Source organism: Chiloscyllium plagiosum, unplaced genomic scaffold (genome assembly GCF_037043375.1).
Source record: "Chiloscyllium plagiosum isolate Xiang-an unplaced genomic scaffold, Cpla_swu_hap1 HiC_scaffold_48, whole genome shotgun sequence".
Classification (NCBI taxonomy): Eukaryota; Metazoa; Chordata; class Chondrichthyes; order Orectolobiformes; family Hemiscylliidae; genus Chiloscyllium; species Chiloscyllium plagiosum.
Window position 1 is genome coordinate 2335479 of NW_028270186.1, and position 27088 is coordinate 2362566.

General features: G+C 41.6%; 1 protein-coding gene across 1 annotated transcript in view; it reads left to right on the forward strand.

The window, feature by feature from the left end:
• Window positions 1–27088, forward strand: part of LOC122543017 (GDNF family receptor alpha-2-like) — a 318753-nt gene that overhangs the window by 6406 nt on the left and 285259 nt on the right. The window lies entirely within an intron of this gene.

Consider the following 27088-nt stretch of genomic DNA (forward strand, 5'->3'; position numbering starts at 1 on the left):
CTCCCTCTCTCTGGCATTCTTCCTATAAGGACCCTGTGTTTGATTTTATCTTTTGTGCCAAGGGGTGTTTGTGGGGATTGTCACAAGTATTTGGAACAGCATCATTAAATTGGGAGGATCTGTCGTATTTTCTGATAGGTTAAGCTAGTATTTATTCTGTTCTCTTTTACTTGTGTTTCATTTAGTAATCTTGCAAAATAAATTCTGTTTTGTTTGAAAGCGAGTGGTTGGGCCAGTGAAATCACTCCTGGAATCTCCACTCTCCACTTGCTTAACACAACTAGAAAAGTTAGGGTCTCGGCTACTTTTTTGAAATGTTTTGAGGGGAACTGGCCTGATCCATAACATACAGAACACTAGTTGGCATCCCATTCTGGGCACCAGACTTTAAGAAATGTATGAAGACATTCAGTGGGTTGCAGGGAAGATTTATCAAAATCATTTCAGGGATGAGGGACTTCAATCATGAGGTTAAAAATCACACAACACCAGGTTAGAGTCCAACAGGTTTAATTGGAAGCACACTAGCTTTAGGAGCGACGCTCCTCCACCACCTGATTTTTAACTTTGTACACCCCAGTCCAATACCGGCATCTCCAAATCATTACTTCAAACATGAGGATATGTTTGAGAGATTGCGGCTGCTATCCTTTGAGAAGGCTGAAAAAAAGATTCATTGGCGAATTTCAAAATAATGAGGGTCTGAACAGAGCAGGAGGGGAAAATGTTCCAAGCAGGAAAAAAATTGAGAACAAAAGAGAATTTTAAGGTAATTGATAAAAGAAACAATAGCAACAGGAGGAATAATTTCATGCAACAAGCTCTTAGGAATGTGGGCGCAATCCTGAAAATTTGTTGGAGGCAGGCATTCAAGAGAATTAAATTGTTTTCTGAAAGGGAATGGTTTACAGGGTTGAGGTGAGAAGGTGGCAGAATGGCACAATGTGAATAGCTCATAAGGAGATCTGTCACAGACATTGTGAGTTGAATGATCTCCTTCTGTCCTGCAATTAATCAACGACAATAAAGTTAAGAGTTATCAAGTCTGGATAGAGCTGTCCACTGCATAGTAAACTGTCTCTAGCCACCATTAACTAAAATGTCTCCCCATCACTGGGAATGGTTGTGAAATGATAATATTGTTGGACAGTAATCCATAGGTCAGGACTCATATTCCAGACTTTAAATCCATCTATGCTGAGGAGCATTTAAAGTAAATTAATTAATAAATCTGGAATAAAGTTCTAATTTCATTCAAAAAGTCAGGAAGTATGGGAAACAGGGAGATTTGGCGATCTGGATTCAGAATTGGCTGGCTTACGAAAGGCAGAGAATGGTTGTAGATGGAAAGTATTCTGCTCGGAGGACAGTGTCGAGTGGGGTACTGCAGAGCTCTGTTCTTGGGCCTCTGCCTTTGTGGTTTTTATAAATGAGCTGGATCAGGAGGTTGAGGGATTGATTAGTAAGTTTGCCAATGACACAAAGATTGGAGGTGTCGTCGATAGTATAGAAGGCTACAGCAGACTGCAGGGCGACATAGACAGGATGCAGAGCTGGGCTGAGAAATGGCAGATGGTGTTCAACCTGGATAAATGCAAAGTGATTCATTTTGGAAGATCAAACTCGAAAGCTGAATATAAGATTAAAGACAGGATTCTTGGCAGTGTGGAGGAACAGAGGGATCTTGGTGTGCAAGTACATAGATCCCTCAAAGTTGCCACCCAAGTGGATAGGATTGTGAAGAAAGCATATGGTGTTTTGGCTTTCATTAACAGGGGGATTGAGTTTAAGAGCCACGAGGTTTTGCTGCAGCTCTACAAGTCCCTGGTGAGACCACACTTGGAATATTGTGTCCAGTTCTGGTCGCCCTACTACAGGAAAGATACAGAGGGTGCAAAGAAGGTTTACCAGAATGCTGCATGGACTGGAGGGATTGTCTTATGAAGAAAGGTTGAATAAGTTTGGGCGTTTCTCTTTGGAGAGAAGGAGGAAGAGAGGAGACCTGATCGAAGTGTACAAAATAATGAGAGGATAGATAGAGTCAATAGCCAGAGACTTTTCCCCAGGGCAGGATTGACTAGTATGAGAAGTCATAGTTTGAAAATATTAGGAGGAAGGTATAAAGGAGACGTCAGAGGTAGGTTCTTTACGCAGAGAGTTGTGAATGCATGGAATGCGTTGCCAGCTGTGGTGGTGGAAGCAGAGTCATTGGGGACATTTAAGCGACTGCTGGACATGCACATGGATAGCAGTGAGTTGAGGGGTGTGTAGGTTAAGTTACTATGTTTAACATTAGGGATAAATCTCGGCACAACATCGTGGGACAAAGGGTCTGTTCTGTGCTGTACATTTCTATGATCTATCTATGTTCATTCCTGATGACCACAGAACTCTTGGACTGTTACAGAAACCCTTATGATTCACTAATGTCCTTGATGAAGGTAATCTGCTGTCCTCACCATGTTTAGTCTGCTATGCAACTTTAGATGCACAGTGATGTGGTTGATTTGTAACTGCTTTCTGAAATTGTCTAACTTAGTTAGGGCGGCACGGTGGCCCAGTGGTTAGCACTGCTGCCTCACAGCACCTGTAGACCCGGGTTCAATTCCCGACTCAGGCGACTGACTGTGTGGAGTTTGCACATTCTCCCCGTGTCTGCGTGGGTTTCCTCCGGGTGCTCCGGTTTCCTCCCACAGTCCAAAGATGTGCGGGTCAGGTGAATTGGCCATGCTAAATTGCCCGTAGTGTTAGGTTAAAGGGGTGGATGTAGGGGTATGGGTGGGTTGCGCTTCGGCGGGTCGGTGTGGACTTGTTGGGCCGAAGGGCCTGTTTCCACACTGTAAGTAATCTAATCTAATCTAATCTTAGTTGTGGGTGGTTCACCAACACTTGCTCAAGAGGTCAATTAGGGAGGGGCAATAAATGCCTCACATAGTTAGAACAAATAAAGGTTTTCCCCTGTCTATTTTCTTTTTCCAATTGACAGTATTTAAAAAAAAAACAACTGGAGTGTGCAGTTAAACACAGTCTTTGTACTGTCCAGCATTGAACCTAATTATTAGTTCCATAGTCTGACAGTGACACAGTTAAAAATAGACATTGGCAGATTGCCTTTTGTGTACTCCAAGTCATCTTTAATGCAAAATACTCTGCTGCATTCTGTTAATTGAAGGAACTAAGTTTTGCAGGAATCTTCATTTTAATTAAAATTGCAAAATGAGACTGATTTAAATTAATGATCATTAATAGTTGATGATCAAAATGTACGTTGTTGAGCTTCATACAAAAGGGTCAAAAAATCTCTCAAAGAATTAATGCGCTTGATGTATTGTTGCAGTCATTTGAACAGGAGATTTATGGGACGAGGCCAAGGGTAGAGACTTGGTATAATCTACTTCAGTTCTGGATACTGATCTTGTCTCTTTCACCTCTAATTTTGTGATTCAATTATATACAGTAGTGTAGATTGACTGGATGTGGTTGAGACACTGCCCTATTCAGTACTTTACTAAAGCTAAGCAGTCTCAGAAGGGATTTACCACAATGTAGCTTTAAAATATTAATTTTAATGACCTCCAGATGACCTTCTTGAGCAGCTTGTATTATTTAGATTCTCACAAGGTTCATTTGAGCTGCTGCCTTCTAAAGAAACCAGGAGGTTTGCAAGAAAATGGCACAACTAGGGAAGGAACTCTAAGCAGGTATGCAAACACCCACTCAAAATACTTCAGAGTTCATGGAAAACTTGGATTCAGACTGTACAAGGTAATAAACATTGAGCTCGGTCTCTTTCATAATTTGTTCAACTCAATTAAAAGAGCCAGTATACTGGAAGGATGTTGGACCCTGTACTGAGCATGAGTTGAAGGCAAGATGGCTATTATCCTTCTGCTGTAACTGTTTCTCTTCTAACCTCATTGAAGGGTGCATTACCAAAAGCTGCCCAGTGCTACAGATCCCGCAAAGCTTCTCGTCATCATGCAATGCTCAGATGTTCCGAACCATGATTTTACAAGCTAATTTGACACCACATAAGTTTCATGATCTTCTTTCAAAATGGAGTTAAATTGAAATCCTTAGGAGTTGTTCACTTTATTCTTTCTGAGTTCTGAAACATCAAGACTTTCGCTTTATTTCACAAAGTGCTGAGAGTCTTTAGTGATCTCCTAATAGGAACTGGAAGTTCTGTGGAATTATCTTTCAGTTTTAACTGTCTGTGTTGATATGAATTGGGGTGGCATGGTGGCCCAGTGGTTAGCATTTCCACCTCGCAGAAACAGGGACCCAGGTTCAATGCCAGCCTCGGGCAACTGCCTGTGTGGAATTTGTCTGTGTAGGTTTCCTTTGGGTGCTCCAGTTTCCTCCCACAATCCAAAGATGTGCAGGTCAAGTGGATTGGCCATGCTAACTTGCTCATAGTGTCCACAGACTGCAAGCTAAGTGTGTTAACCACGGGAATTGCAGGATAGTAGGATGAGATGCTCTTTGGAGGGTCCGAATGGACCAATGGGTGAAAAACCTGCTCCCTCTCTGAGCTGGCTGAGAGGATGCGCAAGGATCTCAGGTTTTTGGATTTGAGCAAATTAAAAAAAAAACATTCTTTCAGGGAACATGGGCACTGCTGGAAAATCCACATTTGTTGCCGACTCCTAATTACTGTTGACTGATTGGTTTGCTGGACCATTTCTGAGGCAGTTAAAAGTCAATCACATTTCTGAAGATCTAGAATTGCATGTAGGCCAGTTCCGGTAAGGAAAGCAGATTTCCCTCCCTGAAGAACATCACTGAACTATCAATGATGGTTTCACAATCACCATTGCTGCATACTGCATTCTCATCCCAGGTTTACTGATTTTAAGTTTCACTTGTTGCTGTTTTAAGATTTAAATTCATGTTCCTTGAGTTAGGTTGGACTTCTGAATGACTGGACCAGTGAAATGAGATTTACTCACCATTTCTCCTAACTGCTGCACTGATCCATCTTTTCTCAATAAAATTCCCAGTTTGGAGGAAGGAGGCCTAGTGTGTGACTGTGTCACAGAATAATGATATCAGAGATCTTTATTACTCATTGCAGCCACAAAACATTTTCAAATACCATCCTGGAACAGGGGGGGGCTGCAGACCATGTGCAGTTGCCAAATATGGATCAGGAAGTTCGAGCTGACCTAGCTTGAGCCCCCTTGAGTTAGCTCATCTATCCTGTACAGATTTTTGAACATCTCACTCTGTGTTTAAAAATATTAAACACTAAGCACTGCTCAAGACTTTGAAGTCAATCTGACTTGCTACTTAACCCAGCACCTCCCTCAAATTGCATCACTCTTTCAAAAAGCTCTCAAGTATTCTTGTCTTCTTGGGAAATTGATTACCGTAATCCCTGCTCTCTGTTTTAAAGGAAAGCATTAAGAAGAAGTTGGAAATGCATAAACCTGAGGTCTTTTCCACAATATATTTTTGAAAAATACTCTAGGATATTTTGAAACCAATTGGCTTCTGCGGAACAAGGCTCGTAATTGTCACATGCAACAAAAATGCATATTTCCATTCAAAAGTCATCAATGGAAAGAACACAGCATTTGGACACTGCTTGAAGCTTGCTGTTTGGTTAATGACACCAATTTCCTCAGAGTATTGTCAAATTCAAGATCTTAGAAGGTTTTGCCTTGACAAACAAATAAGTGGAATTCCAAATTAAAAGTCAGAAAATGTTGATATTGTACAGTGAGTTAGTTAGCTCAGTTGGTTGGCTGTGGTGCAGGGTAATGCCATCAGCTTGGGTTCAATTCCGATACCAGCTGAGTTTATCATGATGGTCCCACCTCTTCCCTTCCCTGAGGCCTGGAGAGCCTGAGATTAAACAGCTTGATAACTTTTCTCTGAGTTTACACCCAGACGAATCAAGGGCAGTGTGCAACCAGCCATGTCTCTCTCTCTGCAATGACAGAGCAGCTCTCTGGTCCATGAGGAATGTACTACTTTAGCTCACTGTGCCCATTTTAACATCCTCCACACCTTTACTCTCACTGTTTCAAATCCTGAATCCACCTCTCTAACCTGCCTCTGTTAATCTGGACTTCAAGAAGCAACAAAATTAGCAAGGTTTCATCTGAGCTGTATGAGTCCACATTCAGACAGCAATCGTGAATGCACAATGTCGGTTGCGCAGAACAATGAAAAATTAAAGGAAAGATTTGATTGCTTCTCTTTTAGTGGGCACAATGATTGTGGGAGAAATTATAAATTGCTAATTTTTATGACTTTTTTTGTTCAATGTGCGATGCTTGATCATATGAGTGTGTTCATTTTAAATGCACACTGTCCTCGATTCGTCTGGGTGTAAACTCAGAGAAAAGTTATCAAGCTGTTGAAACAGTTGAAGCTAAAGAATTTCAGCTCACCTTTTCCTTCTGAAGCTGCTGCTAGTCACTTCTGATGATGCTGTGTGCCAAAGACTTATCAATTCTTTGTAAAGTGATGAGATCAAAACTTCAGCATAGTTTCTATCATACCTGCCTCAGCTCTTCTAAAACATTTAATGGATTTGGTGCCGAGGAGGAAATTGTCTATTTCTCACCTCAAGCCTCCAACCTCTGTCTCTTTCTTAAGTATATCTTTCTGTGGATCTCATGCAGTTTGCCCTATCTTTCACCATTTTGTGAAGTAGGATATTCACAGTCGTCTTTCTCTTTCTCTCTCCTTCAGGCTCCAAATACAGGTAGTTCTTCTGCAATGTAATGGGTGCAACCCCATGTTATAGAAAGATCGTGCCTTAGGAACAGCACTTGAAATTTTGGCGATGTAAACCACCTTACAAAAACTTGCGCTTCAGAACCGATGCCCCCAATCATCAATCGTGTTATAGTGAATGAACGTTACAGCAGAATGACCTGTACTTGAAGCATTTTCTTGCTGCATGATTCCATGCTGTTAAGCTCTCTCCTTGGAAATTCTCCAACTTCAACTGACTTCCTGATAGCATCCCAAGCCTGCCAAATTCTACACTTGGAATTCAAGCAGCATCCGAGGAACTTCGAAATCGACGTTTTGGGAAAAAGCCCTTCATTTATTCCTGATGAAGGGCTTTTGCCCAAAACGTCGATTTCGCTGCTCCTTGGATGCTGCCTGAATTGCTGTGCTCTTCCAGCACCACTAATCCAGAATCTGGTTTCCAGCATCTGCAGTCATTGTTTTTACCTCCTAAATTCTACACTTGGTCAGCCTTCCCTCTCTCTTTCTTTTCTACAAGCTTCAGGTTTTAATATCTGAAGCTTTGAGTTGGCTGATCACTGCTTTCCAGTTGAGCTTTTATTACTTTGGACTAAATCTCCCTGGCCTTTAATTTTGGCTCATCTTTAAAAAGCACAGTGACCATTTTAGATCACATCAATTTTGGTGACTAGGTATTGTGTACAAGCAGCTTTGAGACATAAATATGCGACTGCATATTTATTGTTGTAAGATTCAAATATAGTCTGACAGACATTAAACACACAACAAAAATAACTTCAACCAAATTAGTTCTAGATTGTCACACAGGTAGCATCCTGGCTTTGTACTGTTTCCTTGAATCTTAAATAAGTTATGCTTGTGTTAAATCAGTGATAGAACAGAAACCAGAATTTTACATTATAAATTTATTATACAAAGTCTGGCGCTGTGTGCATGTCTGTCACAGTCCACTGAACAGATCTGAAATTAATGGAAAGAAAATCACATGAGCTTCATCACAGGCATTGCTCTTCTCGATCCTAGATCATGGATTCGATCTCCACTTCAGAATGTTGAGCACAGAATGAAAGTAGCATTCTCTGAGTGAGTGCTGTCCGACTACAGGACACTCAGTTAAATACAATCCTATTAATCCCAACAGCTGCCCTTTATAATACTCACATGATTAAGAATTCCATTCCTTATCCAAGGGAGTCAGTTTAACTTATGCTTCAATTCCTGGTCTTGAGAATCTGACAGCCTCTTTGTTGAGTATATATACGATTATGCTCATATTTTCTCAGTTTAAAAAAAAACCTTTCAGGGGTTTAACCAAACACTTATCATTGAATCCCTACAGTGTGGAAACAGGCCAATCAACAGGCCCACCAAGTCCACACCAACCGTCCAAAGAGTAACCCACCTAGACCCACTTCCCTACCCTATTACTTTACATTTACTCCTTACTAATACACCGAATCTCCACATCCCTGGATGTGTCATGGCCTGGAACTTTCAAACGAAATTGCTTACACTGAAGTAAACTATTTCTGAGCAGTTTCTTTGAATTAGCAAGCCAAAAGTATCTCTTTTCTTCAGGAGAAAAATGTACTGCTACAAACCAAAACCAAAAGACTAAACTGTTTATGGGCTTATCATGAAGCCAAAAGTCTTAATTCAAACAGAAGCCAATACACTAAAGTGTTTACTTTGTTTGCTTCCAAAGATTCTCCCCATCTAAACAAATTCTTATCAGCCTCCAATAACTTTAGCTCACATTTTTAAAAAAATGAATCATGGCTTTAGAAAATCTTACAATTTGATCATTAAAACCCTTCACAGTCACAGACCAAAATCCACATTCTATTTGTTCAAAATCCAAACTCTAAAGAAAATGACAATAAAATATATATGCTGCACAACTTATATCACAACAGGTTCTATTAAATCCAATGTTCCTCTGCTTCCCTTCCATTTATTTGCCCCTTCATATTTCACTCAGTTCATGGATTTGAAGATAGCATATTTAATCGAGCAATTCCCCATTGTCTGCCTGGGTTACACCAAAGAAGCTAATCATACTTTGAGATCTGTTTCCCTTTAAAATGCTCCATTCCTCCAGTGAACATACATTTGGAAAACTGAGTGTAAAAAGTTGCACAGATGTTGTACTCCCTTGGGTATAGAAGACCAAGCAATTTCTATTGAGGAAAGCATTTGCTTTGATAGTGGGGAAAGTGCATTCATGGATATGGAACCAAGGCAGGCAGATTGGGTTTGGGTACAGATCAACAGACGTCTCCTTGAGTGACCCAAGGGCAAGAATAGCCTTGTCCTCATATTTCTGAAGCTAGCTTGAATTTCTCTTCAGCCAATTGTGTCTATTCATCAAACCTTGTGAAAACAAATCTTGCTGTTGCAATGTTTGCATGAATGTGTGGACTATTAAGTAATATATAGGAATTAAGAACTTCTTATTCTGTCTGTGAATCAAAATAAATAATTAAAACCATTAGCTTTCTCCAAGTACTCTGCAAAGCTTCGACTATATTGAATAAATATTGAAAGAGACATTTATTCACAGGACTGCTGCTTGAACTAATTCTTAAGGGTATTTGCTTTTTCTTCAGCTGATTATCAAATGTTGTTTGATAAAGATAATTGATTTTCTTTTCGTCCGCTGTTGCTTTGGTCAGTGTCAAATCTAGGCGCTTTTGGCTCAAGGGTAATTTGCCATAATTTTGCTGCTTGGCACACGAACTGTGACTGAAATGTCGTGTGAATTTCTGCTACTTTGGCAGGGATTATCAATGGGTAGGAGGCAGTCTGAACACTGTGGTCCTTCCCATCCCATTTCTCTCTCCGCGTTGCAGCCAGGAGACTTTGAAAGTTTCAGATAATAAGAGTAAAGTCCCTCCTGCTTGATACTTCTGAAACAAACAAAAGAGATTTTTGACAGCTGTTTGAACAGATACTGTTCAATGTACCATCAACTGTTTAAGTGTGAACATTGATATTCAGGCACCTTTTCTTTTCAAAATGTACAACTGTGGATTTGTTGCAATTGTGGACAGTGAAGGGAAATGATAGTTCATTGTATTGAAGAGTTAAAATACAAGGCACAAGGGTAATTTAGGAGAGAAGTGAGTAGAGCACTTTCACACAAAAGCCTTGGAGTAATCTGCCAGGGAAAGTCAATGTGAAGCATAATTGTGTTTAGGAGCTGACATAATGTGTTACTGGAAAGGCGTGGGCAGGGATAAGTGAATGTAATATGGGAAAGATTGGAGAGGTGGGGATTGATGAATTTGGGGAGGTAGGTAAGATTGAGAGATTTGGGACAGCATGAAATAGATGGGATTGAGGGAGAGGTGGACAAGGTGCGCATGTGGCCAGACATGTTTAAGAGCTATGAGGTGATAGTGAGAAGGCATGTGAGGGTTAGGAGAGGATGGGTGAATGGGATTGAGAGTTATGGGGAAAAGATGGGTGGGTGGATTTGAGGAAGAGGAGCTCAAGGTGGGTCAGCAGTGACTGCAAGACATGTGAAGAAGTTGGGTAGGCATGGTTAAGGGATATGAGGTGAATCTGGGTAGGCATGTTTCGGGTTGTGGGGGAAGGGGGGTCAGTGGAATTGAGGAATATGGGGACATGGAGAGTAGTGTGATTGAGAAAATTAGGGATAAGTTGGGTGGCTGGTATAAGGGATCAAAAGAAGTGAATTTGAGAGTTATGGGGGTATGGTTGAGGGATGCATGTGAGAGATACAGTGCCTGGGTAGGATTCAGACTGCTGGTAAGAAAGTGGAGAAGCACAATTCAAGGAGGTGATGAGAAAGGGTGTTGAGACAGAGAGAAGATCAATTTGTTCAAGGAGGGAAGAAAGCAACATTGAGGCAGGTGGTGTTTGTGATTGAGGTCAATGTCGGTCACTTGTGTTAATCTCTAAAATAGACACATTGTTGTTGCATTTCGGAACATTTCAAATCTCTCAACTGTACTGTGGTCATACTTTACTCAATTGGGTGCATGAAATGTTGCCTTGTCTGATCTCCAGAATGATGCATCACCATAGAACATGGTTTAAACCTTAAGCTCCCCGAAAACAAATAACCCAGTAAATGAGTGAGCGTGTTGGGTGTTTTGCTCACTGCAACGTAATTTTAATCCCCAAAGCTCCAGTGCAGTCTTGCATTTGTGTAAATTGGTAACGATGATGAGAATGCTAGAACTATTGGTTACTCTCCATCTGTCACCAAGTAGAAGAAACTTAAATGACTTGGAAGATGCCTTTCTTGGATTTGAAAGAAAGCCTAGGATTAGAATATCACACAGCCTTTTCTCTCAGCATATTAATCTCTGCCCGAAATTTCTACGGTTTTAATCTTTTGTCAAATATTGTGCCTTTGCCTGAGGTGCTTTGTCCCAAACAAGCTTGATTTAAAATCTGTAAGAAAGAAAAATAAAGATTTGCTGTCATATGGGATATTTCATAACCTGAAGACGAACCAAAGTACTGTTCAGCCAACCTTTGAAGCACAATTACGATGTGAGATGGGATATATTCTCTTTTGCCATTTGCAATTTGTCAGCAAAAATAATAATGTGATAATGACAATGTCATCTCCTTTTGTAATGTTGATTCAGGAATCAAATTTTTTGTGTGATCATTTCCATGCTTTTCTTGATGTGTCTTCAACCAATTGTGTCTGTTCATCAAACATTGTGATGGAAAGCAGAGGGGGCCCCAGAGTAGGTACAATATCTCTTCCAACTGACAGCATCTCCAAAAGTGTAGGAGTCCCTTAACGTTGTGCTGGACTGTCAGCCTGGAGTTTTGCACTACAGTTTCTGGAGTGGGATTGAAACCCAGAATCTTCAGACTCAAAAGCAAAAGTGATCCTCATTCAAACTTAACCAAGGATTATCATTTAAGACCGATAACTGTTACATCATGTGACACTGTAGAAAGACACTGGGCAGAATTGTACAGGGTCAAAAAATATGGCACTGGAAAAGTACAGCAGGTCAGGCAGCATCCAAGGAGCATGAAAATCGATGTTTCGGGCATAAGCTCTTCATCAGGAATGTGGGGGGCCCAAGGAGTCTGAAAGATAAACGAGAGGGGAGTGGGGCTAGGATGGAAGGTAGCTTGGAAGGCGATAGGTAGATGAAGATGGGGGATGATGGTGATAGGTCAGTATGGAGGGTGGTTCAATGAAGAGTACTTTGGTAGGTCTTCAGGCTATGAAATATCCCATATGATTGCAAATCTTTATTTTTCTTTCTTACACAATTTAAATCAAGCTTGTTTGGACAAAGCACCTCAGGCAAAGGCACAATATTTGACAAAAGATTAAAACTGTTGAAATTTCAGGTGGAGAATGTTGGAAACACACAGTAGGTTACTTTACAGATAAATATACTGAGAGAGAAGGGCACCCTCCACACCAACCTATCACCATCACCCCCCCACCTTCATCTACCTATTACATTCCAAGCTACCTTCCCCGCCCAGCCCCACTCCCCTCCCATTTATCTTTCAGTCTCATTGGGCCTCTCTCACATTCCTCATGAAGAGCTTATGCCCGAAACCTTGACTCTCCTGCTCCTCAGATGCTGCCTGACTGGCTGTGTTTTTCTAATGCCAGACTTTTTGACTCGTATCTCCAGCATCTGCAGTCCTCACTTTCTCCCAGCACAGCACCAGGGTACCAGATTCGATTCCAGCCTCGGGTCTGTGTGGAGTCTGTGTGGAGTTCACACATTCTCCCTGTGTCTGCGTGGGTTTCCTCCGGGTGCTCCGGTTTCCTCCCACAGTCCAAAATGTGCAGATCAGACGAATTGGCCATGCTAAATTGCCCGTAGTGTTAGGTCAATTAGTCAGAGGGAAATGGGTCTGGGTGGGTTACTCTTCGGAGGGTCAGTGTGGACTGGTTGGGCCGAAGGGCCTGTTTCCACACTGTAGGGAATCTAATCTTAAATTGTATAGGGGTCTGAGCTATGGTGCTATGGTGAGATTTGTGGCAAGTATGAGGTCCATCTTGACTTTAAGAGCACCTTGTTCAATCTTTTAAGTTTATGCCAAGCAGTGAGTTTCTTACCAGGTAATGGCGAATTGCCGATTAGGGGAGATTATAGCTTGTTAAATGCTGCAATCCACCTTATTAATATTCACCCATCTTAGCAAATGCACCAAACAAGCTGGACATTGAGAATTCTCGACATTGAAGTCAGAGTGAGTATTTGGCAAATTCAGTTTGCTGCTGGCTGATCAGCCTCCATTTTGGACCAGTCAGTGATATTTCAGGCCAAGCTCCATCAGCACTGTCCACATGCACCCCATGTCCAAGGACATTGAGATCTGACATGTATCAGCCTCTAACAGCCCTCACTGCACTTTTCCGATCCATTCACAGGATGTTTCTGCACTTCAACGCTGTACCTTAGCAACTGTTATTGTAGTGCTACAGCAAGGGTACTGTGCTGTCAGGGTCACACACCAGCTGACGGACTGGAGCAGCTGATAAATCCAGGCTCTTTGCTCACTACTCACTTACTTACTCACTCACTCTTGAGCCCAACTGGATGCTCACAGCATCTCTGCCTTCCATTGTCTTGTCTTGTATTTTTGCACTTTTCCCCCTCAGCCAGAGCTACCAGGCTGTATTACGCCTGTCTTTCTTTATCATTTGGTGCACCCACAAAGCCAGGAGGTTTGTTATGGTAGTCAGCTGACCTCGGTCTTATAAAGGAGGCAAAATGTGGAAAATTACAGACCAATTACTGTAACATCCCTTGTTGGCAAAGCATTAGAATCAAATGAGAATCAAATTAGAATCAAATACCAATCAGGACATTAAGGGCAACTTTTTCGCGCATAGGATAGTGCATGCATGGAATGAACTGCCTGATGAAGTGGTAGAGGCTGGAACAATGACAACATTTAAAAGGCATCTGGGTGAGTACATGAATAGGAAGAGTTGAGAGAAATATGGGCAAATGCTGGCAAATGCAACTAGATTAGTCTAGCATATCTGGTCAGCAAGGACGAGTTGGACCGAATGGTCTGTTTCCGTGCTGTACATCCTTATGACTCCATGACGAATTTGTTTGATGAATTTACTGGAGTTTTTTTGAATATGTAACAAGGAGGTGGATAATGGGAATGCTGTTGATATAATTTATCTGGATTTCCTGAAGGCATTTGATAAGGTGCACAAAAGGTTAATTCACAAGGTTGGATCATATGCGATTAAGGGTAATTTATTGGCCTGGATAGATGACAGGCTGATGGACAGGAGACAGAGAGTCGGCATAAATGGGTTTTTTTCTGGATGGCAATGTGTAACTAGTGGGGTGCCACAGGGTTCGGTCCTTGGACGCCTGATATTTACAATCTACATTAACGAATTGGATACAGGGACATTTGGATACAGCCAAATTTGTGGAGGACACATAAATAGGTGGGACGGTAAATTGCAATCAGGAAATAAGAACCTTACAACTGGAAATAGACAGGTGAGGAGAGTGGGCCAACACATGGTAGATAGAGTTTAACACTGATAAGTGTGAGGTCATACATTTGAGTTGAAAAAATGGGAATGTAACTTATTATCTTAATGAGGAGAAACTCTGGGGTACTCCAGTGCAGAGGGACCTAGGTGTACTTATTCCTGAGTCACAGAAAATGAGCATGCAGGTACAGCAAATAATAAGGAAAGCAAATAGAAAGTTGGCTTTTATAGCTAAAGGAATAGAATATAAAGGTAAGGAAGTATTATTGCAACTGTACACGGTATTGGTGAGACTGCACCTGGAGTACTGTGCACAGTTTTGATCCCATTATTTGAGGAAACATAGATTGCTCTCAGACATGAGGGATGTGACATATGAAGAGAGATTGAATAGTTTAGGCCTATGCTGTCTGGAATGAAGAAGAATGAGGGGAGATAAAAATGAGGTATTCAAGATGATAAGAGGTGTGGATAAAATAGACATGGAGCAGATGCTTCCTCTTATGGGGCATTCGAGGACCAGAGGTCATAGTTTTAGCAAAAGAGGTAGCAAATTTAAAACAGAGTTGAGGAGAAACTGCTTCTCCCAAAGCGTTGTGAATCTGTGAAATTCACTGCCCCAAAGTGCAGTGGATGCTGGGACAGTGAGTAAATTTAAGGAGGAGGTAGACAAATTTTTAATAGTGTGTCAGGCAGCATCTCTGGACAAAAAGCAAGCTAACATTTTGAGTCTGGATGACTCTTTATCAGAGCTGACTTGAAGGGTGGAGGTGAAGGCATTTATGTGATAGTGGGGGCAAGGGGTAGAATGCTGAGGGTGAAAGGATGGAGATAGTTCAAATTAAGTGATTGGAATGTGAGAATGACACAACAATGGTGTGTCTAACTGCCAGACTGGGAAGGACAGACAGTCCCACTCAGTGGTAGGAGGGGAGAGAGGACATCGTTACATAGATTGTCACAAGTAGAGCTAAAAAAAGGGAAGGAAGGGGAGTGGATTCACAATTTGAAGGTGTTGAACTCAATATTAAGTCCAGAAGATTGTAAAGTGCCTAGTCTGAAGATGAGATGTCGTTCCTCCAGTTTTAAGCTGCGATTCTCTGGAGCACTACAGCATGCCAAGGACAGACAAGTGGGCAGGTGAGCAGGATGCTGTGTTAAAATGTCCGGCTACGAGAAGGTTGGGGCCATACTGGCGCATGCACTAGAGGTGTTCTGCAAAGCAGTCATCCGATCTGCATTTTTCCAAACGCAGACTGGTGACCGCTTTGCAAAACACCAATGGTTCGTGTGCAAGTATGACCCTGACTTTCCTGTAGCCGGTCAATTTAATACAGCATTCTGCTCACATGCCCACTTGTCTGTCCTTGGCATGCTGTAGTGCTGCAGAGAATCACAGTGTAAAACTGGAGGAATAACATCTCATAGAGTCATAGAGTGCTACAGCACGGAGACAGGCCCTTTGGCCCAAACTGGTCCACACCGACCAAAATGTCCATTCACGCTAATACTGTTTCCCTGCACTTGGCCCATATTTGTCCAAATGCCTTTCAAATGTTGTTAATGTACCCGCTTCAACCACTTCTGCTGGCAACTCATTCCATATGCATATCACCCTCTGTGTAAAAAATGGTGCCCTTCAGGTTCCCTTTTATTCTTTCCCCTCTCACCTTAAACTGATGCTGGCTAGTCCTCGATTCCCCAACTCTGGGAAAAAGACCGAGTGCACTCACCACATCCATGTCTCTCATGATCTGAAACACTTCTGTAAGATCTCCCCCCTCGGTCTCATACACTTTAGAGAGAAAAGTCCTCACTTGTCCACCTCTCTCTGTAACTCAGACCCTTGAGTTCAGGCAACATCCTTGTAAATTGCTTCTGCATTCTTTCCTGTTTAATATCATTCTTCCTGTAGCAAGGTGAAAAAAACTGAGCACAATACTCCAAGTGCAGCCTCACCAACGTCCTGTATAACAGCAACATAACTTCACAACTTGACTGATGAAGGCCAGTGTGCCAAAAGCCTTCTCCACTGCCCTACCTGTGACTCCACTTTCAGAGAACTGTGAACCTAAACTTCAAGACCCCTCTCTTTCACTGCACTCCTTAAGGCCCTATCATTCACCATGAAACTCTGATCATGATCTGACTTTGCAAAATGCAACATGTCACACTTCTCTATATTAAACTCCTTTTGTCATTTCTTGGCCCACTTCCCCAGCTGATTAAGGTCCTGCTGCAATTTCTGAGCACCTTTCTCACTGTCCACAATGCCCCTATTTTAGTGTCATCTGGAAACCTACTAATCATGCCTTGTACATTCTCATCCAAACCATTGATATAGATAACAAACTGCAATGGGCCCAGCACTGACTCAAAGCACTCCACTAGTCACAGGCCCCCAGTCCAACAAGCATCCTTCCCCATTACCCTCTGCTTCCTACCATCAAGCCAATTATGTAACCAATTGGCCAGCTCACTCTGGATTCCATGCAATTCTATATTCCAGAGAAGCCTAACGTGTGGAACCTTCTCAAAGGCCTTGCTGAAATCCATAGAGACTATGTCCACAGCTCTGCCCTCATCAACCTTCCTGGTCACTTCATCAAAGAACTCTAACAAATTTGTGAGACATGATCTCGCATGCAAAAAGCTATGCTGACTACTTTGAATCAAATCCTGCCTTTCCTAATGTATGTATAACTTACTTCTCGCAATCTCCTCAAGTAACTTACCTACCACAGATGTCTGGCTTACTGGTTGATAATTCCCAGGATTTTCTTTGCAGCCCTTGAATAATGGCATAACAGTTGCCCCCCTCCAAGTCTTCCCGGACTTCACCAGTGGCTAACAATGATGCCAAAGATTTATCTTTAGATAAGGCAGTTTCCAATCTTCTGGACTTATTATTGAGTTCACATCTTCAAATTGTGAATCCACTCCCTTTCCTTCCCTTTCTTTTAACTTTACTGTACTTGCTATATCCTCTCTCCCCTTCCCCCACCCCAGTAGGACTATCTGTTCTTTCCAGTCTGACAGTTTAACACACTATTGTTCTGCCATTCTCACAGTCCAATCACTTAATCTCCCAGCCCAACTACTGCATTAATGCTTCCCTCTCCATATTTCACATCAACTCTGATGAAGAGTCATCTACACTTGAAATGTTAGCTTGCGTTCTCTCCATGAATGCCGCCTGACCTGTTGTGATCTCCAGCATTTTTTATTTTCAGTAGAAATTCCAGTATCTGCAGCAATTTGGTCTGATGTTAATGAGTCAGTTGCTTGGAACAGCCTGAGACAGAATTCTCTTCAGTTAGAGGAGTCAAATATTGGGCAGTCCACATCCCATTCTGACTTTTCCTGCCTGGAGGCTGTTTTGCTTCTGGAATGAGAAAGATGCAAGTATTATGGGAGATGAAAATGGGTGGTATAGCTGTTACTTTGTGTGTAGGTTGAGAGGTGTCATGAGTGACTGAATAGGTAACATGGAAGGTTTGTAGAGCTAGTGTAGTCAAGGGTTGGAGTGCGTAACAGTGAGTGACAGAAGTTGCAGTTGACAGTGAGAATGGGAGAGTGAGGTGGGTGCTGTGAGAGACAAAATGAGTGAAGTATTGGACGGAAGATTGTGGCACCTACACTGGCGAAGCGGAGAAGGACATGAAGCTTTTTCCAACAGTGCTAAGGAAGTCAGACAACTGAGACTGTCCGAAGCTGGGTGGCAATTTGAATCAGGTTAGCATGGTCTTCTTGTGCTGCTGGCCTTTGAAGGGGTGGGGTGGTGGGGTGGGGTGGGGGGAGATGATGTCCTGCATCTGCACCATTTTGTCCTGCAAGACCTACCCACAAAACAGGGAACTAATTTCTTCCCGGTTACCGTGTTTGGAGCAAATGTCTGGAACCATGGTAGAGCAGCTCTGGATTAACAGCTCTTGTCTAGGTGGATAACAGGCTTTAAAAAATGGCACTGACTCAAGGGACAATGGCTTTTCAGGAGATGCCTGGTGAGTGGCAAGTTGTTCAGGAAACTGCTCTGGTAAGGTGGGACAAAATTGGGCATGAGGCATGCTATGGGTAAGGTTAAATAGTTACAGAGGCATGTTTGGTAAGATACAGCAAGGAAATTGCTCCAGGCCTCCCAGTGAGGATCCCTTGAAAGAATTCAAATTAACATCCATTTAGCCTAAAAAAATTATGATGCACCCTGATTTTTTTCAATCAGAATCTAGAGTTGTATCACACTTCAAATAAGCACTGTTGCTGGAAATAGAAGTCAAGAATGAAATGAATATGCAATCAAGGAGAAAATCATCGAGGAAGTGGTTAAAGGTATGGAGGGTGGCAGGAAACGTGGATTTTGTTGGCTTGTTTTAGAGGCCAGGGCAAGGCCTCTAGAAGGCCGGACCAATGATGGGCATAACGGTCTTCTCGGGGAAGTATGCATGAGTAAAAGATCAGCTAGAGGGAATGGAGTCAGGAAACTGAGTGTAATCGATAGAGAGGTTCCAACAATCCAGGAAGAACCTTGAAATCAGGTGACTGGTAGGTGGAGAGTTTGGGGAACCTTGGCATGGAGAAGCATGATAGGGGTGCAGAATGGTGCTGGGGTTCTTGGCAAGATGATAAGACTGACATTCCAGGAGAGTGAAGGTTAGTGACCAGACCACAGCCAGTGATAAAGGCATACATCTGTCTTGGACTGCGTTATTTAACACAAGTGAAGACATAAAAAAACAGGTATTAGGATGTTTCTTAAAGTGTTCTTAAAGTGCTATATATTCTTTGGAGAAGGAAATGAATCTTTCTAATCCAGGAAGTCCCTAATTTTTGATTTTCTTCAGACTTCTGGTCCAACTTAAACATGCGTCACACTGTGATAATTTTGAAAAGTTCATTGACGCACAGCAGAAAAGGATTCCTACGGGGGAAGCTCTTCTTGAACTGAGGACCTGGCTAACTTTGGCTAGATATCCCTTGGATCTGTCCACATGTGAAAATCAAATCTGCAGGTCTCCCACTTATGTAATCAGGACAGACTGTTTAACTCTTGAGTGAAAGGGCAATGAGGGATGGACAACAAATGCTCAACTTGCCAGCAACACACACACCCCATGAAAAGATAATCAACCTTCACCTCTTCTCAAGACAATTTCCAAAGATCAGTTCGATTGTTTTGAGAGATTTGAAACAGTTTTGATCTCCAAATCAAATCTCATGAAGGAGTAAAATATCAAGAAGTTAAAAAGGAAGAATGTTTCACAGAGATGTGCTATGCTATTTTTGCACGAACTAATCTGAGTTTGTATATTTCCCAGAGGCTAAGGACATAGTTCAGACACACATAATGGAGAGTTCCATGAGACATTAATGCACTGACTGAAACATTTCACCATATGTTGAAATATTTACCAAAACAATACAAGTTAAGAGTTTGTGCGAAGATTTGTAGCTCGGGTGCTCGTTGTTGTGGTTCTGTTCGCCGAGCTGGAAGTTTTTGTTGCAAACGTTTCGTCCCCTGGCTAGGCGACATCATCAGTGCTTCGCAGGAGGCTCCCAAGCTCTGATGATGTCGCCTAGCCAGGGGACGAAACGTTTGCAACAAAAACTTCCAGCTCGGCGAACAGAACCACAACGACAAGTTAAGAATTTTATTCCAGTAATGATGTTGCACTATATGATGGAAAATCATTGGGACCACTGTTAATCACACTCAGCCTGATAAATGAAAATCCATATCTTCACATTCCAGGATAAGATCATTTAAAATCATCAACCAACATACATATGAACATTTTTGTTGATTTGTTCAGTTAACTGGAATGTTCTGTTCCCCAGGTAACACCTGGGTGAAGTCTTGAATTTTAATTTCTCATCTTAGTTATCAAATGCATCCAACTCTTTGCCTCTCCATAACTGCAATCTTCTTCTACAATTCCATGAGATACCTGTGACTTTCTCGTTCTGGTCTGCCACTACTGTTCATCTGAAACAATATCTTCTTAGATGGGTGGGTATCATATTTTGCTTTGAAATGCTCCTATTAAGTGCTTTAGAATTCTTTATCAAGTTAAAGATATAATTTCAATCTAAATTGTTGTGTCTTCATTAGGCACCCCATCGCCCTTCACCACCTTCCCAGCCCAAACCTCTCACACCAGCTTGATACATGTTACAAAATGGAGGTGAACCCCTCTGTTAATTAAACCAGACACCCAGAAAAGCTCACCTCGCTTTCATAATCTGTTAAAATATGACTGACAGAGAACTCCCAAATTCCACTATTGAAAGAAAATAACAAGAATTAATTTTTTAAACTCTAAAAGTGAACATTAAACAACTATTCACAACTCTAAGTCACCCTTTCTCTTAACTGCTTGTTATCTGCCTCCAACTCTATAACAATATGCTGTTCCAATAAGACATTTACTAAAATTACATCAACTTAATTTCAAAACTACACAGTTTTTGTCTTCTTCTGTGTCTTCACTCTTCTGGATGCAGATCTCCCTGGATAGTCTTCTTTCTTTTTATTGCGAGTGTGTTTCACATGAAAAGGTACCTTTGATAGAGAATGTTTTCTAATTTCTTTGAGAACAAGATGTTAACTGTCCATGAGTTTTTCACTCTATGGCAATTGCTCTTTGACCAATTTTCAAAAGGTCCACCTTCTTATATCTCCCCAACAGCAGGTCGTCTCAATGTTTCAATGTTGCCAAAACAATAAATTCAAACTCGATTGGGTTTCACTATTCCTGGGGCATAATTTAAACTGATTGGTTAAATTCAAATTGTTGTCATAACAGCAGCCAAAACTCAGGTATCTATTTCACAGACAAATGTTACATATTTTCAATTTTCCAGTACACTCTGGGACTGCCATCTTATCATACACCCATTTTGTAAACTGTCAGTTCAGAACAGCATTCTCTCTCTCTTAAAGGTACAGTATATTCCTTCAACTTCAGAACATACAGTAGTTCATCAAAAGCTACACTGTTGGTACCACCACAAGAGGATCACAGCAAAGCACCTCAAACCAGCATCCCCATCGGGATTCTGACATGCTTAGATTAATCTCCAGAACATGCTCTCATGAACACTAGAAATGAATCCAATCCAATCCAATGCAGTCAGAATTGCGACGCATAAAAGTACATTCAGATAAACAATATTTTCCTTTCCTATAACAAATGGATGACTTATTAATTTACAAGAAACAATGGACACTGCTGACAATGTTTTTGATTTTGTTAATTATATATTTGTTCTGCACTAGAGTATTTGTCTGAATGATTCAGATGAACAGAATGAAAGAAATTGCTTTGTCGTTACTGTTACGTTCCATGATTACTCTCTTTCATTTGTCTTTTCATCCTTGTGAAACTGTGGATGATCATTGATTCAAAGAATCTCTACAGTGCAGAAATAGGCCATTTGGCTCATGGAGTCCACACCGACCATCCAAAAAATATCACACCTGGACACACACCCCCACCCTATCCCAGTAACCTGTCATTTCGCATGGTTAACCTACCTAACTTGTATATCTTTGGACTGGAGGAGGAAACTGGACCACCCACACGAATCCCATACAGACATGGGAAGAATGTGCAAACTCCGCACAGACAATCCTGCAAGGGTAGAATTGAAACTGGATCCCTGGCATTGTGAGGCAGCACTACTAAACACTGAGGCATTGTGTTAGCCCATAATGATTGTTTTAAGAGTTCCTACTTAAGGTGAAAGAACTCCTGTGAAGTGCCACAGGGTGTTTTCCTGCACAGTATTAAAAGGTGTTAAATAAATGCAAGTTGCTGCTGTAGGACACTAATTGCAGATTTATAAATGATTTGAAATTGGGGAGGCTGCTGGGAACACAGAAATTTAATTTTGATTTCAAGAACGATGAAGAGTTTCAATATTCGAATTGCTGAATTATTTACATGCTATCCATAACGTGTTTGGTCTTTTGCTAAGTACATAACTTGTGGCTCGTCTTCAGTCAGGTGACTTGGGTTGCCATTTTGAATTGTGTCCTCATTATATTACCTGATATGTTATTCTGACAGCCTGAAAAAAATTAGAGAATTCTGAACATCAGTCATCTCTCATTGCGACATTCCAGTGCATCAATGTCTTACACCAAAGTGCAGACAGGTGACTGATATGATGTGGATGTATTCCAGGAGGCATTCTTTCTTGGTTGTTCAACTGGCATAAACCCACCCCACTATTCCTGGCAATCCTGGCACATTTATCTTCATGATGCTTGTCCCACACCAATTGGAAAACAAACAGATGGGTGGATCGTCTCCTGACACAAACTGGTGCACAGAGGCAAGATGTTTCAGATTGCAGCAAGTATAAGTGTAGCATGCAGAAGACAGGAATGCTATTTGTTCAACTTATTATCTTTTCAAATTGGCTGTTGGCACTTTATGAACTCACGACAATGAATCATGGCTTTTTAAGAAGACTTAACATGAAGGTTTATGGCCTTTTAGTCGAAAGATTTGAACTGATTGATCTTCCTCCAAATTATGTTTTGCTCTCTTCTGAAGAGATTACTTACTTTTGATGTCCTGGTCCTGAAAATGTGGTTTAGTTACACTGGAGTTAACGAAAAGTTACTTCTCCATCAGAACAAAAAAAATGTGAAAGAAGATGGCATATACATCAACAGTGGTAATACTAAAACGGAATGTGGTGGGGGGAATTGGGAGAGAGGGATACTAGTTTCGTGCCACAGAGTATTGCTGCTGAATCCCTTAGTCCTGATGGTCTTTGAGTGTTTTAAATAGTGGCTGCAGATTAGTGGATGCATTGCTGTTAACTTCCAAAAGTCCCTCAAATTTGCAACAGTCTCAATGGATTGGAAAACATCAAATGTCACAGGACTGTGAAAAAATGGAGGAAGACTGAAAGAAGGAAGCTTGAGACCAGTCAACTAAACCTGATATTGGCAAGATGCTGGAATCCATTACTAAGCAGGTGGTAGCAGGACATTCAGACAATCACAATACAATCTGGTACAGTCAACATGCTTTTGGGAAGGGGAAATGATATTTGACCAAGTTATCAGAGTTCTTTGAGGTTTTAACAAGCACCGTGGATATAGGGATAGAGTCATACCATCATAGAAATGTACAGCACGGAAACAAACCTTTTAGACCAACTCATCCATGTTGACCAGAGATCCTAAATTAACTTAGTTCCATTTGCCAGCATTTGGTCCACATCTCTCTTAACCCTTCCAATTCATATACCCATCCAGATGCCTTTTAAATGTTGCAATTGTACCAGACTTCACCACTTCCTCTGGCAGCTTATTCCATATACACACCACCATCTGGGTAAAATAGTTGTCCCTTAGGTCCCTGTTAAATCTTTTCCCTCTCACTTTAAATCTATGTCCTCTAGTTCTGGTCTCCCCCCACTCTAGGGAAAACACCTTGTCTATTCACCATATCCATGCCCTTCATGATTTTATAAATCTCTATAAGGTCACCCCACAGCCTCCGATGCTCCTGGGAAAACAGTCCCAGCCTATTGAGCCTCTCCCTATAGCTCAAACCCTCTAACCCTTGCAACATCCTTGTAAATCTTTTCTGAAACTTTTCAAGTTTCACAACATCATTCCGAAAGGAGGGAGACCAGAATTGCACACACTGTTCCAAAAATGGCCTAATGTCCAGCACAGGCGCAACATGACCTCCCAACTCCTATACTCAGTGCTCTGACCAATAAAGGAAAGCATACAAAATGCTTTCTTCATTATCCTATCTACCTGTGATTCCACTTTCAAAGAACTATGAATCTGCAATCCAAGGTCTCTTTGTTCAGCAACATTCCCCAGGACCTTTACCTTTACCATTACTTTTTCAAAATGCAGCATCTCACTTTTATCCAAATTAAACTCCACCAGTCCATTGACCCACCTGATCAAGACCCCTTTGTACTCTGAGGTAACTTTCTTTGATATCCACTACACATTCAATCTTTGGGTCATCTGCAAACATACTAACTATACCTCCTATATTCACATCCAAATCATTGTAGAAATGACGAAAAGCAGTGGACCCAGCACCAATCCTTGTGGCACACCACGAGGAAGTGAAATTAACTTTCATCGATTTGGATGTGCCGGTGTTGAACTGGGGTAGGACAAAATTAAAAATCACACAATACCAGGTTATAGTCCAACAGGTTTGTTTGGAAGCACCAGTATAGTAAATTGGAGAGGCACTGCAACAAGTCCTTGTCAACATCGTGGTGCAAAGAAACCTCACAGGCATAGACGGTGAATAGCTGTGATAAATGAATGCTTTATCTGTCACATAACAGGGCACTTTCAGCAAGTAGGACATAGTTTCAGTTAAGCAAGAAATCAAATAACCAACTATGAAAAGATATTAGTGATGTAGGTTAATCTATCACAGAAGAAAAACACAAAATGTTCCAAGGGAAATAGGTGAACCAGACCTTCCATTCAGGGAAGCAAATATCTTTGCCAAAGGTCACCTCACGATTTTCAAGTTTAACAATGGAACAAATAAGATGATGATATCCAACAGTGAGCCATGTTTTAGAAAACACTGCCAATAGTTGGCAACAGTGCAAGTACAAAGACGAGAGGATGTTAAAGATATGCTACAAGCATATAGGGAACATTAAATAGTCAAAAGTGTTCACATATTTCACCATCAATAGTTCTCACTCTTGAAGAAGAAGGCATGTCTCATTCTCGATCTTATTCAAAAGGCAGAAGCAGTCAAACAGAAACCAAGGAGATCCTTTGAATTGGAATATTCTAAATTATTTGAAGGGTTAGAGAGCTCAACACTGAATCGAGCATTACGCATTATGTCCCTGTCCAGCCAGAAGACTGAATATCCCTCATGAACTAAGTTTATTTGAACATAGGTTAACAAGAACAGAGGAAGTGGGTAGAATTTCTACATTTGTAGGATAGTGAAGAAGGTGTTTGGTATGCTTTCCTTTATTGTTCAGAGTATTGAGTACAGGAGTTGGGAAATCATGTTGCAGCTGTACAGGACATTGGTTCGGCCACTTTTGGAATATTGCATGCAATTCTGATCTCCTTCCTATCAGAAGGATGTTGTGAAACTTGAAAGGGTTCAGAAAAGATCTTTTTTTAGATTAGGTTCCCTGCAGCGTAGAAACAAGCCCTTCGGCCCAACCAATCCACACCGACCCTCTGAAGAGTATCCCACACAGACCCATTGCCCTCTGACTAATGTACCTAACACTATGGGGCAATTTAGCATGGCCAATTCACCTGACCTGCACATCTTTGGACTGTGGGAGGAAACCGGAGCACCCGGAAGATACCCACGCAGACACTGGGAGAATGTGCAAACTCCACACAGACAGTCACCAGAGGGTGGAATCGAAGCTGGGACCCTGGTGCTGTGAGGCAGCAGTGCTAACCACTGAGCAACCGTGCCACCCTTCCTTTACAAGGATGTTGCCAGGGTTGGAGGGTTTGAGCTACAGGGAGAGGCTGAACAGGCTGGGACTGTTTTCCCTGGATCGTCGGAGGCTGAGGGGTGACCTTATAGAGATGTACAAAATCATGAGGGGCATGGATAGGATAAGGAGACAAAGTCTTTTCCCTGGGGTTGGGGAGTCCAGAACGAGAGGGCATAGGTTCAGGGTGAGAGGAGAAAGATATAAAAGAGACCTAAGGGTCAACCTTTTCACACAGAGGGTGGTACGTGTATGGAATGAGCTGCCAGAGGAAGTGGTGGAGGCTGGTACAATTGCAACATTTAAAAGGCATTTGGATGGGTATATGAATAGGAAGGGTTTGGAGGGATATGGGCCAGGTGCTGGCAGGTGGGACTAGATTGGGTTGGGATATCAGATCGGCATGGACGGGTTGGACCGAAGGGTCTGTTTCCATGCTGTACATCTCTATGACTCTATGACACTATTTAAAAGGCACCTGAATGGGGATATGTGTCCAATGCTGGCAAATGAGACTGGGTCAGATTGGGATGTCTGATTGGCACACATGAGTTGGACTGAGGATCTTTCTCTGTGCTGTTTGACTCCACGACTCTAAGTTGAGAAGCAACTTACAGAAATGACAAGAATGGCTGTCATTTCCCTATTTAAGAAAAACAATCAAGTGATCTGTGGGCATGGTTCCAGCACCCAGGTCTAAAGGTACGATTTAAATTTATGTTGACTTCACACAGCTCAACAAGGCAGGAGTGAGAGAAATCCACTTGATGGCTGTGGCTGATGAGAGTTGAGTTAAACTATTCAAAACTAAGGTTTTCACAAAACTGGATGCAAATAGTGGCTTCAGGCAGGTACCATAGGTCAAGCAAACAAGACTGTTTAGTACATCCATAACTCTGTTTGGGAGATTGTGTTTCAACAGACTACCATTTAGTACCTCTTCACCTTCAGACATGTTTCAGCAGATTGTATCCAATATTTTACAAGGTCTTCACAAAATCATGTGCTTCACGGATGACATATTGATGCAGAGGAAATTAGTTGAAGAGCATGATCAAAGAATGCTTACACGCAGAAGTGTTCACCTCATTGACAAGTGTGAATTCTGCAAGGCATCTTGTCAATCCTTGGGACACGTTGTCAGCAAAGATGACTTAACAGATCCTGAGAAGACTAATGTCACTATGGAGTTCACAACTTTGCATTCAAGCCAGAATCTCTGACAAAGATTTTTAGGGAAGGCAAAATCTTTGCCTGAATTAGCAATGACTACAGAGGCCCTGAGATAACATCTTAAGAAAACACAAGGATGGTAACAGAAGCTGAATACATTTCAGAGGATCAAGGTTAATATTGATAGTCTCAAGTGGC